We start from the raw sequence: 26,070 nt of genomic DNA, 5'->3' as shown, positions 1-26,070 counted from the left end.
AACTTTTATTTCCTCCAACATTTAAAACATATGACCCAGATTTAAAACTATTGCTAAATCAATATTATTCATGTCCTAAGATGGGCCGTCGAATCACTGCATGATGGAGCGTTATTGTGCACATAATAAGTTAGATTTACATGTTTGTGTATGACTGACATCACTTTAATCTCATACAGTATCTGCAACCGGTTAGATTTAGAATTAAAAAATGAGATGCATCATATTGTCATCGTCAAAATTTGATGAAAATAATACAAACAGAAAATGGTGAGAAATTAGCATAAAACTGAATCTGCTTGAAACAATCGGTACAAATCCAATACACTACAATAACAAAGCTATCTCACAAAACAGTTTGTGTTAAATCAAAACACCGAGATTTGATGAGCGATAAAAAAATCTTTTTCATATTCTACAAAAGTCTTAAAGTTAAATCGAATCTCGCACAAATAGTTTGTCTTATATTCTTTCAGAACCACTGAATAAAACTCAGAGAGATAACAAGAAAAACCCAGGTAGGTTACTAGTTTGAAATAATAGAGCACAGCTAATAAATCAATTCATTTCTTTTTTTACTTTAATTGTGTGATTGTGATTTCATCATTATGTGTTGTGCTACTGAAATTATGTAATATGCTTCTCTCATTGTGTGAAGTTCATTTACTATTATGTCGTGTCCATTTATCATTATGGTATATGCATTTTTTTAATGATCACTTATCATTGTATGATATGCAGGTACATTAGTATCATTATGTGACTTGGATTGTATTGATGTAATGTGCTTTTTCATTAAATGATTTACATTTATCATTATGTCATACGGTTTTTAGCTCAACTGAGTTGCTAGCTCAAGTGAGCTTTTCTGATCACATTTTGTCCGTCGACCGTCTGTCCGACTGTTTTGTCCGTCCGTCTGTCCGCCCGTAAACAGTTAACATTTTGAACTTCTCTATAACCGCTAGATCAATTTCAACCAAATGATGCACAAATCATTCTTATGGAATGGCAAAGATAAATGGCAGAAATGAAAGGCCTGTTTGCATTCAAAGCGGCGAAAACCTCAAAAGTATAACAAGAAGGGCTGCATTTTTAAAATCTTCTTCTGAAGAACTATTTACTCAAATTCAAGGTAATTTAGCATAAATCAACCCTATGGAAATTTAAATATAAATTGCAAGAACTAAGTGCTAATTTTGTATAAATCTAAGTTATTACGAAAATAATGATAAAGGAAAAGCGTCGTTCAATCAGTTTATAGCTCCAGGTTAGGTATTCCATATTTAAAAAAATGAGGTTCTTTATTTAAAGCAGCCATGTTGGACGGATGATAAACGGGTAGATCTGACAAAGATGAATTTGTTTGTTGTGTAACAGTTCGCGTTCGAAGGGAAGCTTTAAAACATGCAAGATACATTGGTGCCAATTTTGTGAAGTAAATTGAGGTTAAATATTTCAATGCTTTGACCGTTTTTAATATTTGACGTTAGCTTGTTTTGATTTTTGTATCGTTTTAATTATCTATGCTATGAAACCTGGGGGACTATCGCCTGCATTTTGTTATTTTTACGTATCAAATTAAACAAAGACTTCTGGAATTCAGTCAGTTGACTGTTACCCTGCGCGAAATAAGCAAATTCTGATGTATTAACAACATACTAAAATGCTATCTATTTTATTGGTAATTGGGTACCATCTTTTTGCGTAATGGTTGATTATTGCAATGTGTTTTGTGGAGATGCTAAGCATTTTTTCGAGTTTATTCAGCTTAAACAAAGTTTAATATTCCTGAGGGAAATATGTAGGTACATGTATAATTCATGCATGAAGAAAAAAAAACAGCTCTTTATATTTTTAGTGCATGTTTATTTTGATTTAATTCTTACAATTTCTATTTACTAACCACATTTGAGTGTTATGCTTCTAGTTATAAGCAAGATACGGAGCTTTGCTCACAATTCTATGTTTGTACACAGAACTGAGGCCAGTATTTTTTATTGTTTACATTTTAAATGCTGAATAGGAAATACCAAGTTAAAGATATTAAGCTGTAATAAACAATAAACTCATGTTAACAAAGTATGCATCAAACTTAGCAGAATTGTGAGCTCTGTATTTTGCTTATAATTCTACGATTGACGCTGAAATTTGGTTGATAATTTGAATTGTCTCGCTACATGTAAATGTTAAATACTTGTTCAAAAATTTAAGAACGATAATTATGTTGTATCTACTTTCTCGGGCTCTCTCTTAATACGACGAATTATATGAAATCTACATTAACTTTGGTAGCTTTTCATACACGAGTAAGTAAAAACAACACCGTTAAAATAGTTCTGACACATTTCTGTTACGGGGATAAAGGCATTATAGTTATTCATCAGAAAATAGTACAACGGAAAATCAACATGGTTTGTAGGTATTTGTTGTTTTTTTAATAAAGATGAAAATAATTGGTGAGCCTTAGATAAATAGAGTAATATGCTTGTCAATGCATTAATTATAATCGCCCTTTAACAGATCACGTGACAACATTTATCATTCGAGTGTATTCATCAATCAAGTGAGTAAAGATATAAAAGTCACATGAGTTCAAGCCAACAGTCGTTTATAAATGGGGAAGACCAATTAAATTTTTGAATGTTCTTAATTTGAGGAAATGTACGAAAACCGAGAAGGATCATTCGAGAATCGAGATTCAAAATACGAGATTCGAAATACGAGATTCGAAATTCGAAATTCGAGATTCAATATCTATATTAACCAATCAAATCATGAATCTGAAACCTGTATCCTAGCAACATCAAACTGTTCTAAATAAAGATCATTCGTACATGCTCTTTCCTACAAATAAATGTCTTAATAGCTCTTATGTAATGGTTATAAAATGGTTGAAATTAACATTGATCAATTAACCCCACACAATATAAACAATTAAATTAGTGATAACACTGTTGGTTTTGCGAATCTTTGTGATTTTGTTTGTCCTGTATGTATTTTCCCTCCGAACTATTTTAACCCGTAGTGTATTCGCCCCAACTGTGTAAAAATCGGCTCGCGAAAAAAAAGATCTGTTTAATCTAAATAATTAAAACTGAGTGTGGTTTTAGCTATGAAACGAAATTCAATGAAATAATCGACATGTCAAAATATAGGTTATGATAAAGTTTTAAACCATAGAAAATATAATGATTTACAACCTCAACGACAACAATCCAGATAGGAATAGTGTATTGTAGGGTATCAATGTCACTGTCGATATGAGAGAGAGAGAAAGAGAGGGAGAGAGAGAGAAAGAGAGAGAGAGAGAGAGAGAGAGAGAGAGAGAGAGAGTTGTAGTGTCATATTCAATTTTGATTTAGAATTTGAAATTGATTTGGTTTGATACAAGCATATATAGACAATTAAGCCTCTCAAAGGAGAAAAGAGAGGAGGTAGCTAGGGTAGGGCAGACCAACTAGCAAGCTTTAATTTGAACGGTGTTAGCGCACGTGTGATTTACATCGACTCTCTCCCTCTCCTTTCTCTCCTTTCTCTCTCTCTCTCTCTCTCTCTCTCTCTCTCTCATCACCTAGCATTTCCTTGACATGAACTTTTCTTTAAATTGTGTGCGGATTTTGTACTCAATAATCTGTTTTCAGTATATAAATTTCGGGGGGGGGGGGGGCTATATAGTCCTAATTTAATATGTCAGTCATTCTGTCCCCACTTCGTTCTCTCTTCGTTTCCAGGCTTTTTTTAATTTGGCTCGGCAAATTAATTTCAAACTTTCTGTGTAGCTGCATAACGATGCATTATTTTTTTTTTATGGAGAGACACAAATTACCCCTGTATTTATGTGAATAGAAATCTAACTTTTTCGATCAATGGATCAACTTTTTAACGAAAGGGTAATTTTATACTTTGAAATTGGTATGGTTGTGCTTTAAAATACATTTTATAAAACTTCTGCATGAAAATTTTTATTATTACAATAAAGATTCCATATATATATATATATATATATATATATATATATATATATATATATATATATATATATATATATATATATATATTATTGATCATATATTAAACTTTTATTTCCTCCAACATTTAAAACATATGACCCAGATTTAAAACTATTGCTAAATCAATATTATTCATGTCCTAAGATGGGCCGTCGAATCACTGCATGATGGAGCGTTATTGTGCACATAATAAGTTAGATTTACATGTTTGTGTATGACTGACATCACTTTAATCTCATACAGTATCTGCAACCGGTTAGATTTAGAATTAAAAAATGAGATGCATCATATTGTCATCGTCAAAATTTGATGAAAATAATACAAACAGAAAATGGTGAGAAATTAGCATAAAACTGAATCTGCTTGAAACAATCGGTACAAATCCAATACACTACAATAACAAAGCTATCTCACAAAACAGTTTGTGTTAAATCAAAACACCGAGATTTGATGAGCGATAAAAAAATGTTTTTCATATTCTACAAAAGTCTTAAAGTTAAATCGAATCTCGCACAAATAGTTTGTCTTATATTCTTTCAGAACCACTGAATGAAACTCAGAGAGATAACAAGAAAAACCCAGGTAGGTTACTAGTTTGAAATAATAGAGCACAGCTAATAAATCAATTCATTTCTTTTTTTACTTTAATTGTGTGATTGTGATTTCATCATTATGTGTTGTGCTACTGAAATTATGTAATATGCTTCTCTCATTGTGTGAAGTTCATTTACTATTATGTCGTGTCCATTTATCATTATGGTATATGCATTTTTTTAATGATCACTTATCATTGTATGATATGCAGGTACATTAGTATCATTATGTGACTTGTATTGTATTGATGTAATGTGCTTTTTCATTAAATGATTTACATTTATCATTATGTCATACGGTTTTTAGCTCAACTGAGTTGCTAGCTCAAGTGAGCTTTTCTGATCACATTTTGTCCGTCGACCGTCTGTCCGACTGTTTTGTCCGTCCGTCTGTCCGTCCGTAAACAGTTAACATTTTGAACTTCTCTATAACCGCTAGATCAATTTCAACCAAATGATGCACAAATCATTCTTATGGAAAGGCAAAGATAAATGGCAGAAATGAAAGGCCTGTTTGCATTCAAAGCGGCGAAAACCTCAAAAGTATAACAAGAAGGGCTGCATTTTTAAAATCTTCTTCTGAAGAACTATTTACTCAAATTCAAGGTAATTTAGCATAAATCAACCCTATGGAAATTTAAATATAAATTGCAAAAACTAAGTGCTAATTTTGTATAAATCTAAGTTATTACGAAAATAATGATAAAGGAAAAGCGTCGTTCAATCAGTTTATAGCTCCAGGTTAGGTATTCCATATTTTAAAAAAATGAGGTTCTTTATTTAAAGCAGCCATGTTGGACGGATGATAAACGGGTAGATCTGACAAAGATGAATTTGTTTGTTGTGTAACAGTTCGCGTTCGAAGGGAAGCTTTAAAACATGCAAGATACATTGGTGCCAATTTTGTGAAGTAAATTGAGGTTAAATATTTCAATGCTTTGACCGTTTTTAATATTTGACGTTAGCTTGTTTTGATTTTTGTATCGTTTTAATTATCTATGCTATGAAACCTGGGGGACTATCGCCTGCATTTTGTTATTTTTACGTATCAAATTAAACAAAGACTTCGGGAATTCAGTCAGTTGACTGTTACCCTGCGCGAAATAAGCAAATTCTGATGTATTAACAACATACTAAAATGCTATCTATTTTATTGGTAATTGGGTACCATCTTTTTGCGTAATGGTTGATTATTGCAATGTGTTTTGTGGAGATGCTAAGCATTTTTTCGAGTTTATTCAGCTTAAACAAAGTTTAATATTCCTGAGGGAAATATGTAGGTACATGTATAATTCATGCTGAAGAAAAAAACAACAGCTCTTTATATGTTTAGTGCATGTTTATTTTGATTTAATTCTTACAATTTCTATTTACTAACCACATTTGAGTGTTATACTTCTAGTTATAAGCAAGATACGGAGCTTTGCTCACAATTCTATGTTTGTACACAGAACTGAGGCCAGTATTTTTTATTGTTTACATTTTAAATGCTGAATAGGAAATACCAAGTTAAAGATATTAAGCTGTAATAAACAATAAACTCATGTTAACAAAGTATGCATCAAACTTAGCAGAATTGTGAGCTCTGTATTTTGCTTATAATTCTACGATTGACGCTGAAATTTGGTTGATAATTTGAATTGTCTCGCTACATGTAAATGTTAAATACTTGTTCAAAAATTTAAGAACGATAATTATGTTGTATCTACTTTCTCGGGCTCTCTCTTAATACGACGAATTATATGAAATCTACATTAATTTGATAGCTTTTCATACACGAGTAAGTAAAAACAACACCGTTTAAACAGTTCTGACACATTTCTGTTACGGGGATAAAGGCATTATAGTTATTCATCAGAAAATAGTACAACAGAAAATCAACATGGTTTGTAGGTATTTGTTGTTTTTTTAATAAAGATGAAAATAATGGGTGAGCCTTAGATAAATAGAGTCATATGCCTGTCAATGCATTAATTATAATCGCCCTTTAACAGATCACGTGACAACATTTATCATTCGAGTGTATTCATCAATCAAGTGAGTAAAGATATAAAAGTCACATGAGTTCATGCCAACAGTCGTTTATAATTGGGGAAGACCAATTAAATTTTTGAATGTTCTTAATTTGAGGAAATGTACGAAAACCGAGAAGGATCATTCGAGAATCGAGATTCAAAATACGAGATTCGAAATACGAGATTCGAAATTCGAAATTCGAGATTCAATATCTATATTAACCAATCAAATCATGAATCTGAAACCTGTATCCTAGCAACATCAAACTGTTCTAAATAAAGATCATTCGTACATGCTCTTTCCTACAAATAAATGTCTTAATAGCTCTTATGTAATGGTTATAAAATGGTTGAAATTAACATTGATCAATTAACCCCACACAATATAAACAATTAAATTAGTGATAACACTGTTGGTTTTGCGAATCTTTGTGATTTTGTTTGTCCTGTATGTATTTTCCCTCCGAACTATTTTAACCCGTAGTGTATTCGCCCCAACTGTGTAAAAATCGGCTCGCGAAAAAAAAGATCTGTTTAATCTAAATAATTAAAACTGAGTGTGGTTTTAGCTATGAAACGAAATTCAATGAAATAATCGACATGTCAAAATATAGGTTATGATAAAGTTTTAAACCATAGAAAATATAATGATTTACAACCTCAACGACAACAATCCAGATAGGAATAGTGTATTGTAGGGTATCAATGTCACTGTCGATATGAGAGAGAGAGAAAGAGAGAGAGAGAGAGAGAGAGAGAGAGAGAGAGAGAGAGAGAGAGAGAGAGGTGTAGTGTCATATTCAATTTTGATTAAGAATTTGAAATTGATTTGATTTGATACAAGCATATATAGACAATTAAGCCTCTCAAAGGAGAAAAGAGAGGAGGTAGCTAGGGTAGGGCAGACCAACTAGCAAGCTTTATTTGAACGGTGTTAGCGCACGTGTGATTTACATCGACTCTCTCCCTCTCCTCTCTCTCTCTCTCTCTCTCTCTCTCTCTCTCTCTCTCTCTCTCATCACCTAGCATTTCCTTGACATGAACTTTTCTTTAAATTGTGTGCGGATTTTGTACTCAATAATCTGTTTTCAGTATATAAATTTCGGGGGGGGGGGGGGGGGGCTTAATTTAATATGTCAGTCATTCTGTCCCCACTTCGTTCTCTCTTCGTTTCCAGGCTTTTTTTTAATTTGGCTCGGCAAATTAATTTCAAACTTTCTGTGTAGCTGCATAACGATGCATTAGTATTTTTTTTTATGGAGAGCGGGTGGTGCAGGTAAAAGACATGTATTGTGTGTGGTAGTTGGGCTATACTCTCATTTGTTATAATAGGTAATACTACATATTGATATAAAATGAAAGTTTCCAATTATACTGTACATAGATTTTGACCCGCGCGATAGTTTAAAACAGTTTTCAAAGCATTTAATGCAATTCAACCGATCATTTTTGGAAACAATTTTTCTGGATCCCCGCCTGATACGTCCGCCTCCATGTACATTATAATTACATGTACGTTGACTTTATGTAAACATCTTAATCGGCTATGTTATGTGAGGATAAGATTTGTTATCAATGTATTTGCAGGATAGGTAACAAATAACAGCCTATTTGTTGGTTTCCGCACTGGTTATTTGAGATAATTTGCCGCCATCTTCCATGCATTCCCCACACCACACACAGTTTCTTTATTTGGTGTTCTGTGTGTATGGCGACAAATTGGTAAATTTGCACTTCTCGCCCCTTGTAGCTTTACCCTATTTACATTTTATCTGGCTAAGTGAAATGTAGTAGTATATTTAAAAGTACACATAGCTTTACCCTATTTACATTTTATCTGGCTAAGTGTAATGTAGTAGTATATTTAAAAGTACACACATCTTTTCAGTGCTTATCTACATCTTTAGAGAGTTACTTACATACAAAGTAAACTTTTGTATGATTTATATGCAATTATTGTCAATTTTGGTGCGTAGGGGGGGGGGGGGGGGGGTAAGAAACTACAGAGAAACTCAACTTGGGTGTGATACATATGCCTGTCTATACCTTCTATTCTTTCTTGTTGATATATCAATGAATGAATTATAACAAACTACAACAATAGATTTTGAAAAATTCATGCACAATCAAATGTTTATAATTTTACTGTTCTCTGCACAAGAAATCGGCAATGTGAACAAATTGGCACCTATTATCCCTACATTTAATTGTACAGAATATGTATCCTTCCATATTGAAAACAATGCCAAAAGTAAGACTCATGATAAGTTGTTTACTGGTCATCTTATTTAAATTCTATTATAGCAAATGCTCAAAAGAAATTGGGATTAATGAAAAAACTTAAATTTAAACTCAATAGAAAATCACTGATACTATTATATACTTCTTTGATAAGGCCTCAGTTAGAATATGCATCTGACGTATGGGGCGGATGTTCTATTAATGGTTCTGACAAATTAGAAAAAATACAATTGATTGCAGCAAGAATTGTTACAGGTTTACCTATTTTTGCATCTCGCGAATCTCTTTACTTTGAAACAGGGTGGGAAACGCTTTATAGTAGAAGGATAATATCCAGACTAAAAATGTATAAAATTGACAGAAACCTTTTATCCAGTTAGGTAATGGATATTTTTCCAAATAAGCGTGGTAATGTATCTAACTATTCTACCAGAAATGCACATAATTACTTTATACCAAAATGTTGTTTGGAATTGTATAAATCTTCGTTTGTTCCTACTGTAAAAGTGTTGTTGATGAATGGAATGCGCTTTCAACGGATGTCCGTGGAAGCGACCTCTGTTCGCATTTTTAAGGAAAAAATACATGTTTCTGTCAAAAATGAAAATGTACTTACATGTAGAACTAGACCTAATTTTTAAGGCGTCGGGCTAATGCTCGGCAGCCTTCTAGCGATCGTCTGGATTGGCAATCGTCCAAAAATTCATGCTCTGCACCGACTTTTTAATGCGCATAAAAAAATAAGTTCCATGAAGTATTAAACGTATTACAAGATTTGTATTCCTTATATTCAACTAAATAGTGTACAAAAAACCAAATTTGCCTCCCTGGTTATTGACAACTCATTGCATTAGTATAATTTGCTTGATTAAGAAATGGCGGATGAATACAATAATGTGCAATGTAAACATTCACTAAAATATTATTTAAGTTTATCGCTTACATTTTGATTGGAGACCGTGCCCGATAGAAATAAAATTTGATAGGTAAATTAATTTGTTATCGGGCATGGTATCCAAAATAATTGTAAGCGAAAAAGTTATCTATAGATTTTGTTGCAATTAATAAACACGATAATGCAGTTGGTTTGGTCCAGCATTTTAGATAGCACGTGTTGTGGATTTGTTTGTAAACAACCACAGCATAGGTAATCTTGTTTCAAACGGGAATTGAAATAAATAAAAGTATGTTTTATTATTATAATTAGGGACACACTGTTAATTAATCAAATTATGAGCCTGAGAAAATTGTGCAAAGACTTTTTAAAGCAGAAAGAAAATAATTTTTTTTTGAACTTTGAAATTTCTTCGATTTTTGTAAACATGATGAGTTATTGTATTATAAACGAAATACATCACTACCTTTTTTATAACGAAATATACTGATTATTGTTGAAACAGCACAAAACGTAATTTATTTCTTTTTTTTTATTCTAATATTATCTGACTATTAGCACAGAAATTCAAATTTTTGATATCATTCTATATTATAAAAGAAAATGTCAGCTCGACGCCTTTGTGGCCGTTGCGGCCTTTGATTTTACATATGGGGATAGATTTTTGAATATCATTCATACTAAACTTCGTCACAATTGTGCACTTAATAATGATTTATTTCGATGTAATATTATCAACAGTCCACTCTGTTCGTGTGGTAAGATAGAAGATACGTACCATTATTTTTTCACATGTAATAAATATAAAGATGCTAGAAATGTTCTATTTAATGACGTTTTTCAAATTGTAAATCTTAACATTGTCAATACTCATGTTTTACTTTGGGGTGACAGTTCAATAAGTGACAATGAAAACAATCATTTATTTACATTAGTTTATAATTTTATCAAAAATACTGAAAGATTTAACTGATCTTATATCTACTAGTACACCGTTGTTTATTATATACATGTCAATTGCATATATGTATACGTCCATTCTATCCACTGACCTTTATTTATGTTGTGTACACATATATTGTATTATATCTTTGTATTGGGAGAGGGCGGTCTAAGTTATGGAACTTGTGTTCAATCCCAATTGTATTTTTGTACAATAAAAATATGTTCAAATCAAATCAAGTTGTTTACTCAAGAAAAGGGGGAAAATTGTATTAATTAATAATTCCGTATGATATGATAATATTTCAATGATTAATTTATAATCATAGTACTAGTGTATGCCTGTATACATAAAAAAAGATAAGTAATGCTTATATTTATCGGTGAAACCTGGACTGATTATTTAGATTTAGATTAAAACATATTTTAGTTACTATAATCTTCATGCGCGGAGGGGGTCTTTATAGGAGGGGGTCAGGGGGTCTGGACTTTTCTCGGGAAAATTGAAGCTTATTTAATTTACATAGTAAAATTATTGAAAATTAGCCTAGGACCCCCCTACCGAAAAAAATTGGCTCCGCTTATAAAGCTCTCTACCATAACCGCATTTTTACACAAAAAGGGGTTTAAACATTGGTGGTGAAATAACCCAGGGTTCGAACGCATCAGGTGGAAATGCACCAAGGCAAACAAAATCACTTAGATCTGCGAAACACACTGCATTATTACTAGTCTACTTGAATATTCTGTGTAAAAATAAATACAAACAATTATTTAGTTAGCTAGGGAGAAGTGAACATAGCATTTATTTGTGTATTATAGAGCTTGGATTAATGATCCTTGATTTGATTGGTTAATTAGATATTGAATCTCGAATTTCGAATCTCGAATCTCGTATTTCGAATCTCGTATTTTGAATCTCGTATCTCGAATGATCCTATTCGGCTTTCGTAGTAATGAGCGTATTGAGGTACAATTTTATTCTACACATCTATAAAAAAATTTAAAGTAAAATACACCAAATATTATAATATATTTAAAACATACAATAACTAGTAAGTAGGTGAGGAAAAGCAGATGTCTCATATATTTAGATCGCTTTATAGGGGTGGAGGGGGGGGGGGGCAGAACGAAAATAATTTAAATTAAAGGAATCGAGCGTATTGAGGTACAATTTTCTTCTTCACATCTATAGGAAATTTGATTTAAGAAAATACAATAACTATTATATTACATTTTTTTTTAAACTAGTAGGTAGTTTAGGAAAAAATGTACCTTTACGCTCTCATATATTTTGATTGCTTTATAAAGTTGGGAAAAGGGGGGAGGCAGAACGAAATTATAGGAATTGGAAGTTTTATATCTTGCGTAGGATTTCCTATTTCGGTAAGAATGGTATTCCATAAAGAAACAATGTCAAAGATTAGGTGTATGCAAACATAACTGTAAAATTCGAATACTTTACAATATTTGTTTTTTGTTATTCTACAGATGGGCCATTAGGCATAATATCTTTTGAATACCCATATAAAGCCATTGTGGCTCAGGTGAGCGATGTGGCCCTATAGTCCTCTTGAATGAGTAGTTCATGTGTATAAGTAATGATGTGCATTTTCTATAGCATTATGCAATGTGCTATTTTTCTGATGGAATGAGATTTTTCTTTATATGCTGTTCCTTTTTGGGCGAAACGTATAAAGAGGTGTTAAAGTTGTCTTATTGTTAGATACAAGATTTCGCCTTAAAACGAGAATAGATGAAGTTTAGAAAAAAAAAATATTGCCTCTACAAATGCGTTTAATCAAAGAAAAATACAGAATCATACTGTAGATTTCTACCTAAACACAAAGAATTGATGTATGCGTTAAATGGCGGGAAGCACATCTCGCGAATTTTGAAATCTCTTTTAAATTTCGAAAAGATGTAAGCTACAGGAAACTATGAAACAAATTCGGCATTCGCTATTTTATATTGTTATATTCATATATTGTTATATTATATAATGTTGACCGGTCAATATTTTTTAAATATCAACAAACTAAGAATAATATCTAGAGAATATCCCTTCTTTTTAAAATAGTCGCTTCTGCTTTGTTGATTCGTAAACGGTGAAGTAAATAACTCTTCGCGAATCCAAGGTGACGTCATAATAGACAGTTAGTCAAGGTAAAGTAAACTACGAACTCGCAATGCTACCGTTCGCTATCATAACGGATATAAGGATTTGCGAATTACTGTAAAGTAAAATCAGGTAGAACATCTGTATGTCATTTTTTACGGGCGACGAAAAATCGCCAGTGACCGTTTGATGATAAATATATTGTGGAAATGAACTTTGCACAAAATTGAATTCGTAAATTCTTTGTTCAGCTGAGAAAATTACGGCGATCTGTTTTCAATAACTTCCTTAGATTTTGGTTTGTTTCTTTATATAACAAAGAAAATATTGACTATGTTTTCGAGCGACATTGATTATATTTATCCCCTTGGGAGTAAAATATTTCGTCCCTCGGGGGCTAATATAATCAATGCCCTCAACCCCATCAATATTTGAAAATTCTTGCGAGCTGATGGAAAACAATTGATTTGCGGAATTAAGTACTCGCGTAAAATAAGGAATCTACAGTAATAAAACAAAAGGCTAAACTCTTCGTCATTTAAGAAACAGGAGTGACACCTTTGCCTTTGATTAAATTCTGAATGAATTTAAACTGAACCAATAAAAGAGAGGCGATAGTAAAATTGATATACATCAAAATTTTAAGAGGGCGCGCATGATGTTTGTATATTAGTCAATACATTTAAAAAGTGTTTATTTTCTTTCATTGTGAGAAAAATCAAAGGATAGTCGCTGAACATCAGATTGTTTTAAACATCATCATTGTCCGCCATATTTAGATTTAATTTCCCTACACAACACTATTTAAATGCACTTGGTATCCACTGGTGTTCACCCAGTTAAGCTTAATCATACGCACCAAGAGCGTTCTTGATGATTATAGTATTGACTTGTCTAGTGCGGTAAAAATTGGGCCAAATAACTATTTAAAAACCAATCATTCTCCCAACATCCACAACTATAGTTCATATGCAGAACCCAATTTGTCGAATGCATCATCCTGTCAAGTTTGGTAAAGATTAAACTGAGAAAATTCATATATTGCCATGATCTCACTTAAACCAATAATGAGCCATTACTTCTTTTAGAATATAAAACCTATCGCTCAGATCTAACATCAATAAATTTTAGTAACATGACGATTTTTAAGAAAAATCGTTTACACTCTCACTAATCAATCATTACCTAGTCATGTACCAATAATGTAAAGGTTTACTGGATTATATTCTAGACAATAAAAGGAAAAAATGGAAAACAATTTAAGTTTAAACTGAAATAATTTACAATCAGCAATCAATAGCAAGATAACTTTTTCCTTTAGGCATGGTTTCTGATTTCATCAAAAGCATAACAAGCAGAACAAGCATTGAAAGCTATTTAAAGTACAAAAAAGGTAAGTAAAATTAGAATAATACTATACAATACAATTATATATATATATATATCCGCTGCGTCGGACGGGATTTTTCTTTCTCAGGCTCGAATTCTTCAATATAAAGATGTAGCTGCCACGTTTTGATCCGGTGTTTAAACATTATCTAGTTTTTATATATTATTTAGTTTAGTTTAGTGCTAGTTTTGTAGATGTTTTTCTTCTTTCTTATGTAGTTTTTATTTTGTTGTCCTGATAAAGGGACGGGTTGTCCCGAAAATTTGACAATATTTTACTTTATTGTTCGTGTCGTTGGTTATTTTTAGTGTTTATATATATATATATATATATATATATATATATATATATATATATATATATATATATATATATATATATATATATATATTCCAATTTTAGATTTTGAATAATGCATAATATTCACAGTCTGCATAACAACATTTTGTTATTTGGACATGAAATAAACTTTTTTTCCATGGGCAATTTTGCAGCAATTTATTGTGTTCCAAAAGAAATTACTCTAGTCATCACATGATACCTCGTTTTGTTTTTCAGATAAGGGACACTCTGATCATGGCTGTGAAACATATATGATTCATGAAGGTAAAATTCATTAAGCTGGTATTGAATACCTCCGTATAGTCCGAAAATTCTGACGTGTACAAGGTTTTTGAACTATTTGATATTTTACATTCCAGGAAAACGTCAGAACCGACGTCATTACGAGAATTGGAAATTCACCTCCTCTTACTTGAAGCGGCATTCTCGGCTCGATTTTAAATAAATGTGATTTTAAACTCACTAATACAGCTCGAAAAATAATCTTACTTCACATTTTGATAATCACAGTGATAAACGATAATGTTGTAGACCTATTTTTTCTCCAGTTTGAGGCGGCAAATTTCCAGTTTTCGTAATGGAGCCGGTCCTGATGTTTTTCTGGCATGAAGAATTGTATCAAATCGTTAAAAAGCCACGAAAACGTCAGATATTTCGGACTAAAGAAACAATGAAATGAAATAAACAAGGGTTAATCCAAAAGTAATGTCACTCTATACATCGCGCTTGTAATATATAAATAACATAAAAAATTGCCAAATCAAAATGTTTATTCGAATTGAAAATTTGACCGAAATTCGTTGAATAATTACAAAAATAAGAATGTTAATACAGGGTTTCATGATGTTTACGTGACATCGCCGCATCATAAATTTACGTCTTTTTTAAGGTCTATAAGAGACAGTAAATAACATGTTTCAAAATTTGAGAAAAAATACTCCAGGGAATGCAATATTTTGAAACAGATATATCATATACTTTTCCTACTATTTTAAAAATTAGGAAGGGTTACCGTCCATTTTTTGCTAAATAAACAGGTTTTTTTTCTAGATCTAGAGATAAAAAGACAAAAAAAATGCGAATTATGGTACAGTTTATTTCTTGCCTCGATAGATAGAAATGACTAGAAAATATTGGAAACCAGACTCTTGCTGTTATAAAAACAAAAAAGTCTTTTGTTCTCATATAAGTGTATTTCAAAGGCTTATTTCAAGTAGAAAATACAATGGATATAATATTTAATTTAAAGAAAACTTTAAAAATTTACTTTTATGTCAAACAACGAAAATGAAAAAAAGAAATCAATTTTTGGAGTACTTCCAGTGACGACTGGAAGTAACGCCGATTCAAGCAAAACATGTTTAACATATTTACAGATATAATTTGTCATCCCACAAAGTTTGGTTGGTTAAGTCTTTACCGTTTTTCCTAGAGACCAGGTTTATTTTGCCGGGAAAGGAAACGGACAAACGGAAGTGCCCAATGAAAATAGAAGTTAATATTTTTTTAATTATGAAACAATTATGAACTCTACATCTTGCTTATAACTTAGAAATAAAATTTGAAAATTTCATGTCAAATCGTGTCATAGTCCCTTTAATGATAGCAATTGCTGATGTCAACTGCAACTGTAAATGCAATGGTTTTTTGCATTAAGCTGAATAATGACGTACTTGTGTGGTATGATAACATTTTTTCTACTACCTAAAAAAAACATTTGTGACGTTTAGATTAAGATTTATAAGATGTTGAGTATGCCGAAGAAATGACGAGTTAAGATAATCTATAACTTATTTCCGTATTTTTTTTAATGTTTATGATTTGAATACAATCATTTTACTTGCAATTGCATGAACAGTATTTATACATTTTTTATTATAAAAATTTAATTGCATAAAAAAAAAGTTTTAGTTATGTCAGTCTTTTTATTTTACAGATGCATGATCGCCACGTAGGAGTGTGGTTTATATGTCTCTGACTAAAGTAGACTTTAATAATCTTTATATTATCTTATTATCTACTTGTCATTGTGTGTAAACTTGACCACCTAAGAATATTGTTCAACTATGTGCCAAATCTCATAACTATTATGTTTTTGTAATGCAGGTGTAGTTAACAAATATAACAAATTAGTTTTTTTTTTAAATTATCTGTCTTATCTCTTTGATATTGATATGCAGTATAGAGATATATTGCAACATGTAGTTAAATGACCCTAAAACATTTAACTACATATAATCATTCACAAATGTGGCAGGTATCGAACTCAAAAAGATATTGGTACCAGACGCCATTAGGTCGGTGATTAATTTGTAGTCATGTTTTTCTGCAAAATAAACTTTATATGATAATTCATTATAAATTTATGACTACTTATAACTCTGTGTCTGTGATAACACTACGAATTAATTGTGCAACGTATTGTCCAATACATTTTATAAATGACTAATTTAATATTTAATCGCACAAGTGCGGAACATTACATAAGTATAAGTAATGAGGAGTCATAATGTGAATGCTATGAATTTATCGACGTGATCAAATCATTAAGCCCTTTTGGCTTTATTTAATATCATCACCAATAAATGATTCCTTATTTCTTAAATACAACTGATAAGTGTACTGTGTAGTAGTGATGGTGTTGGGTTTTTTTATTTTACACAAATATATTTTGATCCCCTTTTTGAGACATTGAAACACGTTTAACAATTAAAACACGATATAGGTTCTAATATCAAGATCATTCTTGATGAAACGCAGTCTGGAGAGCTAGACTGTTAGTGGGCGTGAATTGCTGCTTTAAACATAAGTAGGATAAATTTGATTGTCATAATAATTAGTATTTATACAAAAATAAATTACGTTATGTTTATTTTTTCATCATATACTTTTTGAGATTTTTTTTTAAACTTCCGTTTTTTAAGCTTGGCATGTTTTAGTGTATCTTAAAATATAAAAACATGCATAAAGCGTATCTTATATGTTTAAATTAAGCATTTATTTATTGTCTTTCGTTGTTACATTGCATGATTAACTAAATCATATACATTTTTTATGCATAAAATATGTAAAATGTACATGTACATATGCATGTATGCATATTCCATTGCTTGCTCTCTTTGGCATACGAAACAGTTTTCTTTGCTGATTCAACTGTAGACTCTATCCAAATTTTAAAATTTCACTGTGTGTTTTTACATATATAATGTTATTTAAGTTTTGTACTTGAGTTTTTGTTTTGTGTTTTGTGTTGTTTTTATCAATAAGTAATGTTGCAAGATGTAGCAATGGTATGAGTATTTTATATCTTAATTTATGCTTTTAGATTTTTTTTCTTTACCAAAAAAAAAAAATACAATGTTATCTGATGATTTTTTTGTTTTATTGTCTTTATCATGTTCAGGCTAGTTATTAGTTGCAGGGTATATTTCCGTGTTTGAGAAACCTAAACGAAAGTAATTTTCATAATATTTGAAACAAAAACAAATATCATTTTTATTATCTCTGTTTTTTTTTGGTTTTTTTTACTTTTTGTGCATGTAAATAAGTAGCCTTGTGTTTTTGTTACCGGTGGTGACGTCTAAAAGAAAATCTTTTTGTTCATTTTTATTTAGGTGTTGTATCACAATGTAAGTATTATACCTCTTGCAACACTTAAAAAAGCTCCAATTTTATTTGACAATTTCCATTCACTATCCCTTTATGGTCATTTTTTGTAAGAAGGATAACTTTGTTGAATAATGTTGGCCACCAAAAAAGTTAAAATTATCTTTGTTGTGTTGATATCATTTTATTGTTACCCTTAAATGCATGGTTTAGGTCGGCGTTGGCGTTGGTGTTGTCGTAAACTTTTCACACTGTCATCTTCTTCTCAAAAACCACTGGGAAGATTTCAACCAAACTAAAGCATCACTAGGTGAAGGGGATTCAATTTTGTTCAAATGAAGGGCCACACCCTTTTTCAAAGGGAGATAATTAATATATATTCAGAATTTGTTGGTATTTTTCAAAAATCTTCTTCTCAAAAACTATAACGCTAGATAAGCTGTAACTTGTACTGAAGCATCCTCAGGTAGTGTAGATTCACGTTTAAATCATGGTCCCCAGGGGAAGGGTGGGGCCACTATGGGGGAATGTATTTTAACATAAGAATGTATAGTGAAAATCTTTAAAAACTTCTTCTCAAAAACTATTTGGCCAAAAAAAAGCTTAAACTTGTGTGGAGGCATCCTCAGGTTGTGTAGATCTAGGTTTCTTCAAATCATGATCCCAGGGAGAAGGGTGGGGCAAAAATTGGGGGTTAAATTTTAACATAGGAATATAAAGAGAAAAGCTTTAAAAATTTTCTTCTCAAAAACTATTTGGCCAGAAAAGCTCAGATTAAAGTGGAAGCATCCTCAGATAGTGTAGATTCACGTTTGTACAAATCATGGTCCCAAGGGGAAGGGTGGGGCTACAATGGGGGCTCACATTTTTACATAGGAATATTTAGAGAAAATCTTTAAAAATCTTCTTCTCAAATACTATTTGGACAGAAAAAGCTCAAATTGAGTGGAGAAATCCTCAGATATAGATAGTGTAGATTAAAGTTTGTTCAGATTATGGTCCCGGGGGCTATGGTGGGGCCATAATGGGGGGGGGGGTGAATTTTCACATAGGAATATATAGAGAAAAGCTTAAAAAATTTCTTCTTAAAAACTATAAGGCGAGAGAAGCTCAAATTTGAGTTGAAGCATCTTTAGATAGTGTAGATTCAGGTTTGTTCAAATCATGGTCCCCGGGGGTAGGATGGGGCCATAATGGGGGGTGGGGTGAATTTTGACATAAGAATATACATGTATAGAGAAAAGCTTTAAAATTATTCTTCTCAAAAAACTATTTGGTCAGAAAAGCTCAAATTGCATCCTCAGATAGCGTAGATTCAATATTTTTTAATTGATCGATACAATTACATAGATTCAATTTTGTTCAAATCATGGTCCTGTTGGTAGGGTGGGGCCACAATGGGGGATGAATTTCTACATAGGAATATGTAGAGAAAATTTTCAAAAATCTTCTACTTGAAAAAGTTAGGCCAGGAAACCTCAAACTTTTGTGAAGGCATCCTCAAATCAAGTCTGTTTAAATCATGGTCTCCAGGGGTAGGGCGGGGAAACAATGGGGGGTGGGTGGGTTGAATTTTTACATTTTAGGAATATATAGAGAATATCTTTAAAAATATTCTGGGAAAGTTTTTGATCCAAAAAGCAGTAACTTGTGTGAAAGCAAGGGTTGAGCACCCTAAACTTTGATCAAAACATGAATCCCTAGAGAAAGGTGGGCCACAATGGGGGGGGGGGGGTATATAGAAATAGAAAAAAAATCTTCTTACAGGTACAACAATAAAAGGGGCTTGGTATTTACCATGAAAACATGTGGATAAAAATCGGTAGATGTTTTAACAAAATTTTGAGCAATATTCACTGTACTTAGTTGTCAAGATATTTTGATTTTCATACTGTAATGCTAATTTGATCAGAGTTAGGGATATTGATGCTCAGGTGAGCGATGTGGCCCCTTGGCCTCTTGTTTAATAATGATGTATCAATTTTGTTTTTGCAGTATATATATGCAATTGTATCGATCAATTAATAAACAATTGTTAATTGTTAATCAATATTGTTTGTTTTGTGTTGGGGATAATGAATGAACTGTTGTTTTTGTTCGTATTGTCGTTGTGGGTTTTTTTTGTAATACTTACGAACTTGTTACAGAAAATTTATAGTTTGATAAATGCCTACAAAAATAATAGGGCATTAAAGGTACGATTGTTTGTCATTAAATGACAACAATTTAAAAAAAATCATTTGTCTTTTTTGTTAAAAAAGTGAAGAATTTTCTTGGCCAGTGAACTTATGTAGCCTACACTGAGAGTATTAAAAACAAATGCACATAATATTTTTTCGTTAAGTACAAGAATTGATTATCATACAAATGCATAACTTTTTATTTGGTATATTGACAGTTCCTTAATTTTGCTAAAAGGTTAGAACAGTGATCTCTGAGCAAATTGATGTTCTATAATTATTGATTTAAAAAGAGGTTTGTTTTTCACGAACTCCTAATAATTAATGACCTTTTGATTAAGTTAATTCTGATTTAAATTTCTACCAAGAAACTGATAGATATATTTTAAGCATGGAAAATATAGGAAGTCTATCCTCAAAATCGCTGCATTCATAATATTATCTTAATCTAACTAATATGTTATTCATTGAACTTCTAAGTCTGTTTTGAGTGCACTGATAGATATCATTTAACTTCATAAGAAACGGACAGGGGACAACCAAAAAAACATGAAAGAGCTATTCTCTATTAGCATTTGAACACTTGTATGGAAGGTAAGCTAAGACAGCTAAGAACATAGAAAACTGAAAATCCCTAGTCCTTGCCCTATGTGCCTCCGGGTGCAACAAGGACAAGCTAGGTAGGTATGGCAAGTTCGGCAAGCATACATGTATATTGTCACCAATTTTTATTTTTTCAAATGTTTAATATGAGACATATTTATTTATCATAAACTTTTCATAAAACACTTAGATTTGGTTCCTAGGCAACACCGTTACTAAGGATACACATACTCATCATTCGTAGGAATATGGTCTTGATTTTTACTGAAAAACACATTTTTTCTGTATGAATATCAATTTAATTCGGTGTGATACATCTTCATCAAAGTAAGTAAATAATAAATATTTATTTTTCTTTAATGTACTAAGAGATTAAATGTGGTAAATGACTCGTTTAACTGTATTCCACCTGTATCTCAACCGACCGTGTAGTGAGCGACCAGCGCGATAGGTTCCCTTCGTCATCAAAGGCAAGGTTTTTGTCTTGCCTAGATAGCCGAGTGGTTAGCACAGTGGTCGCTCTCTGATTGGAGAATGGGTTCCTGAGATCGTGATTTCAAGCTCTCTGTCAAAAGCAAAATCAAATAAATGAATAATGTAAATTAAAAAATAGAATCATCTGAGGCACGTATCGCAGTTTATACTGAAAAAGCTTTAGTACACGCATTACAAATGATTGATCCTCCTCTAAAATTTATCGTAGCGCGAGATCACTGTGACGTCACACGTTTAAATCTATATTATCGACTCAACACAAAGGAATGGATGCATGTTAAAAAATCTCTTAGGTCTAAGCAAAGCTTGTGCGCTACCTAAAACGTGTCTTCAAACCTCGAGGCACTAAATACGAGTTAAAAATTACCCATTGTTGGCATAGCACCACGAGAGAAAACATTATAGAGCATTATAGGATGTAGAAAAAAAACTCTTGATGAATCTGTTGGTTTAACGCGTTCTTTATCCAGTGCGCACTGGTTCTTAGAGCTCACTTCGATTGCTATAATCAAACAGTTTTTAGAAATGTTTAAAGAATTATTAAAAACTTGTCTTGAAATTGCTAGCTTGGCTTTTTTTTTGTCCTTACACAGTTTCATTCATATTTTCTACCAACCTTTAATAGATAATCATTGATTATCAAAATCTCTTTTTAAGTATACAGTATATAATGAACATTAGTACCTGATATGATACTGTCGTTTACACGTATCATTTACAAAAATAGAGTTTTCTATTTCTGCAGGTTACACATGTAGAGAATTTCAAAACATTTCATCAAAATGATTAGTTAATAGACATTTTAAAGTGAGGCTATATTTTATTAAATTAAAGTTATTATTACATTAAATTTGCACTTGCAAATGTTTTCCCTTATATAACACTGTTTGCAATCCGCTATTATTCCTGCATAACATCATTATGGGTCAAGAGGTCAACGTAGCGCATGAATAATCTAGGTCACTACTTTTTCTATGTGCAAAAACTAACCGACTTGTTCTGAAACACACCTATTTAGATATCGTAATGAAAACATAATTAAGACGTAAAAAATAAACGTATCTGCATTTTGTTATACGAAGTTTTATTCATTCATTTTCTTTAAAAAATATAACATTAATTGCGGGAATAAATGATATAGGTAACACGTTAGGCCTGTAAACAGAATGTTTACGGGTCGACATCGTAACGAGGCGTTCTTGAAAATTACAATCGCAATTTGTCAAAGAAGTTAATTTAGTTAAAATTCATTTCTGACTTTATTACAAGCCTCGGTCAAAATTGCAAACGCAATATCACAGACCTTTCGTGTTTAGTCCATTCACGGATCACGGTCGAATTTAACTCCTTTTGCTTACTGCCCGATTTGTTCCGTAAAAAGAACGTCGAAATTAAAATCGCTTTCCGCTATAATTTCGGAGAAAATCATTATGCTCTTGAATCTGATTATGTGATAGAGTTTCCCCTGAAAATGCCTTAGTAGACTCTAACTCAACTTTCAATCGTTTTGTTATTAATTTTTTTTTTTATTTGTACAAGTGAATTTTCTTTTCTGTTTCCCTTTTTAGACGGTGACTATAAATAGCCACGGTCTATTGCTACGGTCCTGACCGGAAGAGTATTTCTCACGGGGACCCTAGCGGATAACGAACGATAACTCAGTTAGGTATGCAGTGTTACACGCAATGTTTTATCTATGTGTCGATTTCAGTATGATAACTAATTTTAATCTTATCAGATATTTTAAGCATTATAGCTGCTAATCATTTTGTACATATATTTAAATAATTTATGAAATTGTGTTTTATTTTAAATGAGCCGTTACCCTGTCTGCTTACGCGGTATCGATAATTTATGCACCAACTGCCAGTTGTGACGTTAAACTCTGTATCAGGACTGCATAAACTATATATCACTGCGATAATTGGCTAAGAGATCTCACAATAATCGCTTCTTGTTTATTTTTTATGATGTAAACAATTGTCAGAAACACACACAATTTAAAAAGGTTTGCCATTTCATATTTCAGCAAGTATGCTTCATCGATAAATTCATTCATTTTCAACGCATTAATTTTAGTTGAGGAAGAATATTTATTTTTTTGTAGCTTATTCTAAAGAATTCACAACAGATACTGATAATGAATATAAGATAAATTACATTTTATTGAACTTCAACCGATCAATGGCACACTTTCTTCTATAAGTGTTCATGTGTTCTTTTAACAAACAAAAAACTTAAAATTTACGACACAAATGTGTTTAATTTTGGACTATCCTGTGATTTACCTAATTTTGTAACCACTGATGTTGACGCTTTACTTGCTGCTGACTTTCTCACAAACACGTTAATCGATCGACCTCGGATTGTAAAATTCACGTGCAAATCAAGTCGCCATTTTACATGTACATGTATAAACAAACAAAATTTTACGATGTTTCAAAGATTTTCAGTTCAGATTTTTTGTCAGCAAATAAGGGATTAAAGACATGCTGTAAAACGTCTTATGAATTTTACGGCGTATCAGCTCGTGTATCTCTAATTTGCACCAAACGCTAGATTTTTTGTGAGAAAAAACAATCGTTTCAACTCATGCAATATTCCAAATACATTTATGGTACATTAAATTGTGAACGGTAATGTAAGATATAATAATTTTGTTCACTTAACAGTTTCTGACAAATTTTTCACACTAAACTGAAATAACGCAATTTGATGAACGAAGTACAATCTGTGATTTTAATCCATATACACCCGTCTCTGCTATTAGAAAACCTTTTCTTTGGTTTGGGGGGATTTTTTCGCAAACAGATAACATTATTTAAACATGTACGTAAATATCACCCCTTTTGTTCTCAAATAATTTTTAACTCGCGAGTACAACTCTATTATGAGCTTTCTTCGACATTTGTTTCCATTTACAAATAGGCGGGCCTATATAAATGCGCCAGTTTGTTGCGACTCGCAATCGAAATAAGTGTCATCACTCAACGAAATGCTACATCGGCCGTAGCGTATACATCCATGCTATATTTGCGATAAATAATGAAACATGAAGGGGATTTGCGGACCGTAGATCTATTTTATAGACTATAGTACATGCAAAGAATAAAATGAAATTTATATATATACAGCCCTATGGTCAGAAAAACATGCGTTTAACTTGGATTTTGTTTGTTTGGTGTTTTTAAAAACAAATTTTGAATAATTAATCTATATTTCTTGTAAGTTTACGAGAAAAAGTTTAATGTTGCAAGTAAAATATGCGTGTTAAAGTGTACTGAGAAGCGATAAAATATACATGTGACTTTCCAAAATTTATTCAAATGATTTGAATGAATCTATAGCTAAATACAATTAGACAAATGTACTTTAAAACGTTGATTATTGAAACTGCCGCGACTGAATATTGTATGATATTTTTTTCTCAAATTTTTATTCACTTTTGTTGTGAGCAAATGGAAATAATCCACTACAGTCGAAGATAAAATATTGATTGACTCTTCTGTGTCATGATGACGTGCATTCCAAAAGCAATACCAGTTTTATCAAACAGGTTCTTGCAAACCATTCCATTTTTTGTACACCTAAATGTATAACTGACTATGAGGACAAAAGCAAGTGTGATAGTCCACAAGCAAGTGTGATGATGCAACTTTTTCCCCGTGAAGAAATTGAGGGAAAATGCTGTCGAGAGGAACAATAAACATACTACATGTATGCCCAAATAGTTAGTAAAAAACTGATAAGTATTTTATCATACTAAAGCTTTATTTGTTCTCGTTACTTTGAGAAATCTACAATATCTTTAAAGCACAAAAGTCCAATCCACATTTTTCAAAAGTTGTTCCCCTTTGCAGGGTCAACCCAACGGTCAAAAGGGAAAAAAGGGAAAAAACCATAATTCCCCTTCTTTATACAATCAAATAGTTTGGCGTACTGTGATGAAATCGCTTTGGATTTGATTTATTCATTCAATATGTGGTGGCAACCCACATATTTAAAGAGTCATTCTGGGGCAATCAAAATACATTTGTGTAGTACATGTATTACCGAAAACGGAGTTTTGATATCAACTGATATGGATACAAGCATAAAGATACAAACATATAGATACAAACTTCTATACTACAAAGGCTACTGTGATAAATCTATGGATTTTCCCCAAAAGATGACTATAAAGAGACACAACATTTGTAAAGTGTGGATTGTGAACACAACTACGATTTCCACAGAATTATCCATGTAAGTAACTTACGACCAGTTGTGCTAGTACATGTATGAGACGCTGACTGTGGATTTTCGACAACAATAATTTACATACATGTGATATGCCACTTTCAAACAGCGCCACCGTCTAACAGTACTTTCAGTACTTTGATTAATAATAAAAAAAGTGTTGTCTTGTCAAAAGTAGTGTCATATTTATTTATCACGATAATCAAATGCTTGCGACATTGTTGCAATATTTTTTGTTACGTCATCTTTATCGAAGCGGCTTTCTAGGTCATCACAAAAGAGTATGGAGCATTGTTATTGTCATAATTTGCAACAAATGTAAATATAAGAAATAAGGTATCATTTTTGAATGTATATCGGGATATGAATACGGGTTGGTACGTGATTAAATCTTTCA

General features: G+C 31.8%; 1 long non-coding RNA gene across 1 annotated transcript; it reads left to right on the top strand.

The window, feature by feature from the left end:
• The first annotated feature begins 48 nt into the window (after nucleotides 1–48).
• Nucleotides 49–19,114, top strand: LOC128169586 (uncharacterized). Its single transcript, XR_008241557.1, has 5 exons — nucleotides 49–518; nucleotides 4,554–4,595; nucleotides 14,140–14,211; nucleotides 14,767–14,814; nucleotides 16,487–19,114. It is a non-coding gene; the product is annotated as an uncharacterized LOC128169586 (long non-coding RNA).
• The last annotated feature ends 6,956 nt before the right edge of the window (nucleotides 19,115–26,070 follow it).

This window comes from Crassostrea angulata, unplaced genomic scaffold (assembly GCF_025612915.1).
Source record: "Crassostrea angulata isolate pt1a10 unplaced genomic scaffold, ASM2561291v2 HiC_scaffold_151, whole genome shotgun sequence".
Lineage (NCBI taxonomy): Eukaryota > Metazoa > Mollusca > Bivalvia > Ostreida > Ostreidae > Magallana > Magallana angulata.
Note: the sequence above shows the minus strand (reverse complement) of the source record. Positions and strands in the feature narration are given on the sequence as shown.